Consider the following 9,404-nt stretch of genomic DNA (forward strand, 5'->3'; position numbering starts at 1 on the left):
GTTATTCTATTTGTAAATTTTATATATCTATAAATATAAATATATGTGTATATATATTGAGAAATGTAACTTATTGTCACTTCCTTTTTATGAACCGCATGTTTTTGCCTCTTTCCCTTCATGCTTTTTTCTTCCCAATATTTATTGCCGTTTCTTCACTATCATATCATTCCCCCCACATTAGACTTCTTGTTTGGATTTTTTTTCTTATCTTTCATGGTTTCTACTACCAGACAATAATTGTAGTTCTCTCATTTATTGTTATGAACAAATATTTTTAATGTGTTTTATATATGACCCTTATTGGATGTCTTTTTCAAACCCTGGGTCCAGACATGGCAGAAATGTTGCTGAAAATCTACATAGGCATGTGTTACATGTTGCGAAATAGGCAACAGATTCTACCCTTTAGTTACAGGGGGTAAAAGCCATTTACTTGAGAATCCTTAGCAATCTCCACCTCAGATCTGCGGTAATTCTGCCAAATCTGGACCTGGTCAAAAATTTTTGGGTTTTGCCACCTATTGCTAAAAAGTCTGATAAAATACTGTAGATTGATGCAACAAATGAGACCCCTATGGGCTGCAGAGGGTATTACACTATGGTTTAATAAGGAGCATAACTACATTGTTTCATCCCAAACTTGTGGTTTAAAGCCTAGCACCTCTCTCCAAGCCATGTCACCCTCGCAAAGGTCCAGAAGATGGAAGGAGTAGTTTGGTGGGAAACCAACAATGTACACACTGTTTTATTTGTTCATGTTTAAAGGGAAACAGATGATGACATGAGGAAGCAGTGTGGACATTGATAATCTATTACTATGAGGCACAAAGAACCTATTTTAGACTTCCTGAACCGTATAGCTATTATTTAGTTAGAATGACCACAGTGTTTCCTCCATGTCATAGGCACATAGACATATAATATAACAGTGTAAAGAACCACCAAACAGCTCCCCATGTCAGATTCTTGTTGGAGCAACATGGTGGGTAGGAGGGATATTAAGCTTACCTGTTGACTTACCCATATATCACCTATAAGGATTTTTCCCCTTTGCTGTGCAAATTCTGTATACCTTGTAAACAATAAGGGCATCAGGAAATCACATCTGTGCAGTCACATAAAATAATCATTGGACTGCACTATGCATTGGCCTTTAGTCTGTACAAGCATCTGAACATTGTTTGCCTCACTGCATAAATATGATGTCATGGCCACCGAAAAAATGACAATTTACAATGAATGAATACTAAGAATAATAAATGAACATTTATAGTATTTGCACAATATTTTTAGTTCTTAACAACATGCCTGTGTTATACATCTAATTTCAGATCACAGCCCCTGATATCTTCCTATATGCCATCTGCAAACTATATCTCTCCAGCCATTACTCTTAGTATGCCCAGATTAGAACTCTAAGCATGGAATGCCACATGTTGCAGATGAATGCAATTGGCCAGAGCTCTTCATATACAGAAGGTCCTGTGTACTTTGTATACACTTAATACCAAAGAGCTGTCGCCCCCTTGTGGATTAAAACGTACATTTCTAAATACATCCTGCAATACAATAATATATTACGTATTACAATATTTTATTTAGATACTGACGACCTATCCTCAAGAAAGGCTATCAGTATCTGACAGTTGGGGATCCAACACTTGTCTCCCTCCTGGACACGCTGCGATTTCCAAAACTGGCACGGTTTTGGAAATCGCAGCATGTCAATTATATCTACGGAAATGCTGGCGGCTTTCCCATACATATAATGATAACAGAAAGTCCGCAGAGGAAAACTCTTTGAACTTTCTGTTCAAATCGCTGTGGCAAGAACCACAATGCATTCCCGCCACGGTTTTTCCCGCAGCGCTTTAGTGAGAAGTGCAGCAGAAAAAAACCCACTGAATTTTACATTACCAGTAAAATAAATGAGATTCTAGTTAATCATTTCTACATATTGTGAAAAAAAAACAGCTGTGTGTTCATGAATGAATGTGGTTTTTTTTAAAAAAAAAAAAAAAAGCGCAGCGTGAAGGTTTTAGCTGCAGAAACGCAAGTGTTATTCCTATAGCTTTAGTAAGGGAAGTAAAAACACAGAGAAAAATGCAATAAGAAACACTGCAGAGGCAGATTTTCTTCCTTAAAAATCAAAAGGGAAAACGCTCACATTTCTACAGCTAAAATAGACACGCTGTGGTTTTGAAAGTGCAGATTTTCCACAGCAGTTTTTTCCCGCCATGTATGGATGGGATTAGACAGAATCTCATTCACTTCATAGTATTGAAAACTCTGCGTTTTATCTGCTGTATTTCCACAGCCCCACATCATAGAAATGCTGCAGTTCAATACATGGGGCCTTAGCCTTAAAGTTTAACATCTGTGACCCCAACATTATTTAATGTGACTCCCAATATAGTGTCTGTCATATTACAGATTTCTATTTAATAATTGACAAGTTTGGCCAAAAATATCGAGGAGAAAGTTTTTAAAACTTGTACAAGATAAAAGTGGATTGGTTTCCTTAACGGCCAATCAAAACACAGCTTTCATTTTTCACAGGACCTCAGCAATGTGAAAGCGTGAACCTGATGGTTGCTATGGGCAACTGCTCCACTTTTACCTCAGAGTATAAACCTGTTGACGCTTGCAGTAGCTTTCCCTAAGACATAGCTAAGAGAAGGATATATCTATAGTAGAATATGAAGTGGAGACACTGTATGGTGTTATAAATGTGTACCAGCCACCACCTATAACACTGTGATAGGGATGTGAGCAGTATATTCTTACTGTACAGAAGGTGTATACCTCTGTCACTATATTATCATGTAATCTTAGTGAAGCGCTGCCCATATGTAACACTGCTCTTCTATAATATGGCCTTTAGGTGTCTACAGCCAGTATACTTCCTATAGTTACATCGCTGCCCATAATAATTATATTACACAGGGTTAGGCAGGGAGGTATGGATGATATGAACGGGGCGCCACGCAAGGTGGGGATAACCTTGGTGGATAAAAAGTGGGGGTATCTGCTCGTCAGGAGCCGCCATTTTAGTAGCAATGCAGACGTGGTCGATAGAGCATCGTGTGTTTGTATTGAAATGGACCGTTCTGTCATTCAAACACAGAGACGTTTCCGGAATCATTTCAGCATTGGCCATCATAGTCGTGTTCCGAAGTTTAACACGATAATAAAGTGGGTGAACAACTTTCAGTGAACAGGTTCTTTGAGACCCAGAACTGCACAAGGAGGTGACCGAATGGTACAGACCCCGGAAAACGATGAAAGGGTGCGTCAAGCAGTTGAAGCCAGCCCTCGACGTTCGGCTGTACGGCATGCTCGTGCTCTTCGCATGTCAGACCAATCACTTCGCCGGATTTTATACAATATATTATTGTGTCAAACTTCGGAACACGACCATGACGGCTAACGTTGAAATGATTCTAGAAACGTCTCTGTGTTTGAATGACAGAACGGCTTGTTTCAATAAAGGTGTTGTACACGAACACACAATGCTCTATCGACCGCGTCTCCATTGCTACTAAAATAGCGGCTACTGACGAGCAGATGCCCCCACTCTTTATCCACCAAGGTTATCCCCACCTTGCGTGGCGCCCTGTTCAAATCATCCATACCTCCCTGCCTAACCCTGTACTATGGAACTGTCCATAATGCAAGTCTCAAGCTGTCTACTATTGCTGCTATTTCCTATTATTTTCATATGTGACACTTGTTTTGGTACTAGACACTTATTGAAATGTGGTCATAATAACAAGATTGTCACCAGATCACGTCTTTAATAATAATGGGTAGAACATCATAAATTCCAGAATAATAAATGAATATAATTCCACATCTGAGGAATCCACAGCATGACAGCACAATTTTATCATTCACATATAGAGTCCAATATCTTACTTATCTTATACATTGCATTACTTATCTTATTAATCTTTCAGCCTTCCCATCTTGTTCAGTGTCTGCACACAGCTTGCATTCTAGGGAGTAAGTACTTAAACATAACTGTCCCATTGCATTATATTAGCTGAGTTGTCAGGGGAGTGTCTCACTACAAGTTTGTTGACCGTTTGCAATGATGAACATCAAAAATAGTAATGCAGGATCAGTAGAAAATAAGTAATGCAATGTAACTGTAAAGTTCCTCAATATTTTTAGTTAATAGGTTTTCCCAATATACATGTATCCACTATCCACAGAATAGAGAATAATCTATTGCTGGGGTCTGATCACAAAAACCTCAATAAAACAGGCACCTATAACATCCCCGGAGTGTTCCATGTTAATGGCATGCTAGTATGCATGTTTGGCCAGCACTCCATTTACTTTTATGGGATTTTTAGGATGCAATACCAGTTAATGAAGTGACCGTCAACCATACACATCATTGCTCCATTCACAAGAAGCACTTGGCCCTCCATTCCTGTGACTGCAACTGCCATTGATCAGACATTTATCCTGTATACTAGTTAAAAATTGAGAGTCTTCAGTAATTACCATTTAACGGTTAAAGCGTACATTTTGTGATAAACTTTATTAACAAATTTTGCCTCCATTTTGTCAAATCCTGCATCTCTTCATTCGTTCCCTTGCTTCTCTATTGACAGCCGTCTGCTTCTCATTGCCTACAGATGGGCTTGTGTAAAATGAAGAGTAAATGTGTGTAGGGGGGGGATCACTTCAGCTATATTTTGGAAGTTATAAAACGTAGAAACTTGCTTTTGTTGTCATATAAAGGAGAAGGGTACTAAGTCTGCAGTACTATCTGTATTGTTTCCAGAGATATCACTGCTTGAAAACACATTTGGGATTAGGATATTTATATGCCGCTGCTAGAACTACATATGAAAGATGAGAACATTGAGAAGACAGCTCTCAATAGAAAAGCAAGGACAAGAAAAAATAGGTGCAGAATTTCACAAAAAGGAGCAAAAAATTGTTAATAAAGTGTATTACAGACACAAGTACTACCAGAAAATCATCAGTTAACTGAAAGTGTCAATTTGTGGGAAGAATCCTTAAATGTATGATTAAATAAAAGGAAGTATAAAAGTGAACATACCCATGCCTAAACTTTCAATTATAAATGTAATTCAATTTGGTAGCCAATATATGATATTTATGACTGAAGGCAAGGAACAGCAGAGGAGAGGAGTTTTTGGTTGCATTTCCACATTACCATCAACTGCTATAATGATATGTTCCTTATATTGATCCCTATACACACAGGCATGGGCCAAATTTAAAAGATTTTACACTGCACGTATTCCAATAACCCTGTATTAGTGAAATACCTCTTTAATTTTCTATGGATTGCCGACAATGGACATTATTTGGGTTTCCAAATAATATTTTCATTGTTGAATGAGGAAAGGGTGCTGAATATTCTACAGATGCCTAAAAGGATTCCTTCCTTGTCTCCTACAATGAATAATACAGTCTTATGATCTACACATTTGTGGAATTATTGGTATTCTTATCATGTGTACATGGATTTTTGAACTATGCAGACCTTACTCTTCTTCAACATTTCATACATAACTTATTTTGTTACTATTTTCTGTGACAAATAGTCAGATAATTTTTTTTTTTGTTTATGAAATTCCTTTGAAATGGAAACCAAATAAAACCCATATTTCCTATAGTTGTAATTTTCCTTAATATATGTTCATGTTTTTATGTATTTATTTATTGTTTTTCTACTTATACCATTTTCCTATTGAGTATATTTCTTTTTTTTTAATAAACACCACAAACACAGTAAAAATCTTTAAGAATACCTAAACTTTCGATTTACTTTTGCTTTTCTGCCAGCAATTGTGTCATTAATAAATGATGGAATATACTTTAATGGATTTTGTCTCCTTTCTGTAAATCTTGCACTGAAATCCACGTTCTATTCCTTGTTTATTGTGTCCCCTGTTTTTCTGTTGCCATTAGAAATTCTCTCATTGCTTCTCACAGTAGTGGGTGCCTACAGAAAGAAACTGAGGCTGAAGGGGGCCACTAGAACAGTATTATTAAAACTAGAACCATGGTTCTGGGGTCATGCAAGAGATGAGATTCTCAGCTCTATTTGTATTATACAGCTCCCATACCCTGACTGTATAGGCAAGCATTCTAGGTTTTAGAATGTCAAAATTTACAATTGTCAAACTGTATGGCATATACAGTGCTGAGCACCAGTTCAAAAAAGACATAGTAGAGCTTGAACAGGTTCATAGGCAGACAGCCTATAAAGTAATAAGTAAGTAATACATTGAATGAGTTAACTACATTACCAGAATACTAAAATTAGGGTATTTAGTTTTAAAAACAATATGTGATGACAGTGTCGGACTGGGATGTCTAGAGCCCACCTGTGGAATAGATTTAAAGGGCCTACCCTACAACTACCAGCGTAAAAACATAACTTGAAGACTTTTCCTAAATACATTGCTTTAGAAATGCTGCTTTGTTTGCCTGCTACGTGAACGTATTCTTCCCATTGTTTACACAGCGTAACCATAACCATGGACCTATGAGATAGGACAAGTGACATCACTTACAGCTCTGCTGACAGGACAATCAGTTCTGCTAATTGCAGTTTACTGATAAAGCTTTGTTTGTTATCTCTCTATGTAAACACATAGTCTGTTCTCTAAAAGCATGTGCATATTATCTGATCTGCATAAGTATTGTGATACTTCAGTGTCACATTCAGCAAGTGGGGGGGAATACAGGAAGTGAGAAGAAGAGACAACAAGCAGACTGCTGAAACAGTAAGAAGGGAAAACTAATTTAAATGGCTGAGATTGTTGTCTCAGACATTGGAGTAGGCACTTTCGCTGCAGCATAAAGCTACTATGGTTGGCAAGAATAAAACTACAACTCTCAGCAGGTCCTGAAGATCTGCGGCTCCTGGTAGGTTGTAGTTCTCAGAAGGTTAGAAGACAATAAGGGCATGCTCAAACAGCAGAAAATGAAAAGGAATTGAGGAATTTGTGCCTTAGATTACTCTTCATTTTTCTGCCATTCAGCTCCCTGTGGTTTAGTTGCTGATCAGCCCTTCATTGACTTCCACATGGTATAACACCCTCTTTTCCTGTTCCCCACACATGGTATAACATCCTCCTTCCCCACAGTGCCTCCTGTCACCCAGAGTGTTGCCTTCCTGAAGGATAAAAATTATGCCCCCTATATCCTTAGGACAGGCCATAAATATTACATCTGCCTGAGTATAACAGCCAGGACCCCTGCAGATCAGCTGTGTAATAACATATCAGGAACTGTGCTGCTCACCCACCATACAATATGCACTACTGAAGTATCTAAACCCATGACTACAGATCATATCGCAAGCGACCAGCGTGGCTACTGGAATTGTTAACATTAGAAGTAGCTGTAATGTTCCAGAAAAGCTGATCTGCTGTGTTCCTGGGTAGCGGACCCCCACAGATGTAATATTGATGACCTATTCTAAGGACAGGCCAACAATATTAGAAAGATGGATACAACATTTAAAGGGGTTTTCCAGGAATTGGAGAAAACATGTGGTTGATCACCTGTATTTTTCAGTAAGCTAATGTCACGACCTGAATACTTGTATAAAATTTGTGTGTGTTTCTGGTGGGGATTTGATCTGGTGGTCTGGGGTCTTCTTGCCATTGAGCCATCTGTTTGTGAATTGAGTGTCAGCCTTCAGAATATACTTGAGGTTCTTATTTATTATTATGCTTACTTGTATAGCGCCATCATATTCTGAAGCGCTTTACAGACATTGACAGGCACTGTCCCATATAGGGCTCACAATCTACAGTCCCTATGTCTTTGGTGTGTGGGAGGACACCAGAGTACCCAGAGGAAACCCACGCAAACACGGGGAGAACATACAAAATCCTTGCAGATGTTGTCCCTGGCAGGATTTGAACCCAGGACTCCAGTGCTGCAAGGCTGCAGTGCTAACCACTGAGCCACCGTGCTGATTGAACCTCAGGTATTGGTTGTTACCATTATCCTATCAGATGGTTCTTGGGGCCTGTATAAGGAAGAGGGGTGGCTTCACTATTTGCCGGTTTTCGTTGTAACCAACTTGAATTCGTGGCTCAGGGAGGAGGATTGTTTGTGGATATTATAACTGATTTGGAAGCGGTGTGAGTGTTGCCTTGTGTGTGAGTCTGGTTTGTCCCTCCACACTTCTACTCTACCCTGTCCTTCAGTTCTGGTTGCCTGACACTTTCTTGAGATTGGTGAGGTTGTTTGGATTTTAGTTTGTTTTGCCCCAGTCCTGTGTTAACCCTTTCCTCACCTTTCCACTGTCCCTCTCCTCATTCTCTTGTTGCGTATTGTGTTGTGCTGCGTGCCTGTTGTCCAGCACATCTCATCCTGTTTGTTTTGTCTGCAGCTGCACCTTGGTTTCTTTAGGGGTGACCACCTTAGTATCCCCAGTCCCTAGCTCTCTTTTAGCTCCCTCCCTATCTTTCGGGTAGGTCTTCGTGTTAGAGAGCCAGGAGTTGTCGGGGCCAAGGCTAGCTTGGGAACAGCTGACCACCACCCACAGGCAGGGCCTAGTCAGCCGCCGTAGCGTCAGGGAAAGCCTCCTACCCCTGTCCCCTTAGCAATGCATTCTGCAGTCCAGATTCTGTGTCTGGGCATAGACGCAAACGTAACAGTTAATAGAGGTCATTACCAGCTACTCGACTTCAGCTGGTAACAGCCTATTAAAAAGCAGCAGGGTCCTTCTAAAGGCTCGGGGCCCACAGGGGAATTCATCGGTACCCTTGTGGGCCAGTCCAAGCCTGTCTGATAACCTAAAAGCTATTACCATGACTATACCGACCTTTGCACAAGCATCCATCACATGACCATGGAGTGATTTTTATCCAATGGGAGTAAGCAGAATGAAGGACAGCAAGCAGAGATCTAGAAAACTGTAAGGAATTGATACAGAAGGTATCATGGAAAATTGTACACTTCATTATACAAATAATAATATTTGTCTCTCAATATTTGTCTGAAATTGGCCAACCCCTTTAACAAGTGAATTAATTATGTGATTTGTCTGCTTTTTTTTTTTTTTTTTTTATAAATTCTTTATTTATCCTACTAATATTATAAATGTGAAAGTATGTGTGTTTGGATGTTTGTGGGTTTGTGTGTTTGGATGTTTGTTCCTCAATCACGCAAAAACCGCTCAACCGATTTGCCTCAAATTTTCCACAAACATAGTTCCTAGGCAGGATTGAACGATAGGCTACTTTTCACCCCAATCCCGGACATACCTTTTGGACAGGACACCCACAAACCCACAACTCAAACCAACAGCTCTGCAATCCCACACACTTAACAACATAGCAAGCCACAAACTCCCTATTGCCCTCTCAGGGGGGCACGGGATAGGTAAG

The sequence above is a fragment of the Leptodactylus fuscus genome, chromosome 6, assembly GCF_031893055.1.
Source record: "Leptodactylus fuscus isolate aLepFus1 chromosome 6, aLepFus1.hap2, whole genome shotgun sequence".
NCBI lineage: Eukaryota > Metazoa > Chordata > Amphibia > Anura > Leptodactylidae > Leptodactylus > Leptodactylus fuscus.